Raw genomic sequence first — 252 nt, forward strand, 5'->3', positions numbered from 1 at the left:
GGATTTAACCGTGATGCCAATGGGCTGGTTATGGATTTAACCGTGTGCCGGAAGGCTAGATTATTGCCGTGTTACGGCGGAGCCATGATTATGGCCATGTACAAATGCATATATGCTGTTGAATGAATTGTGAATGTTGCACTTCCACTGTTGGAGATGAGAGTTTCCCTGGGAGGAAGCAGTGGCTAGCCACCACGTGCTCCAGGTTGAGACTCGAAGCTCTTTTGACCCTATGTCATAAGTGTGCCCAGA

Source organism: Arachis duranensis, chromosome 3 (assembly GCF_000817695.3).
Source record: "Arachis duranensis cultivar V14167 chromosome 3, aradu.V14167.gnm2.J7QH, whole genome shotgun sequence".
NCBI classification, from domain to species: domain Eukaryota; kingdom Viridiplantae; phylum Streptophyta; class Magnoliopsida; order Fabales; family Fabaceae; genus Arachis; species Arachis duranensis.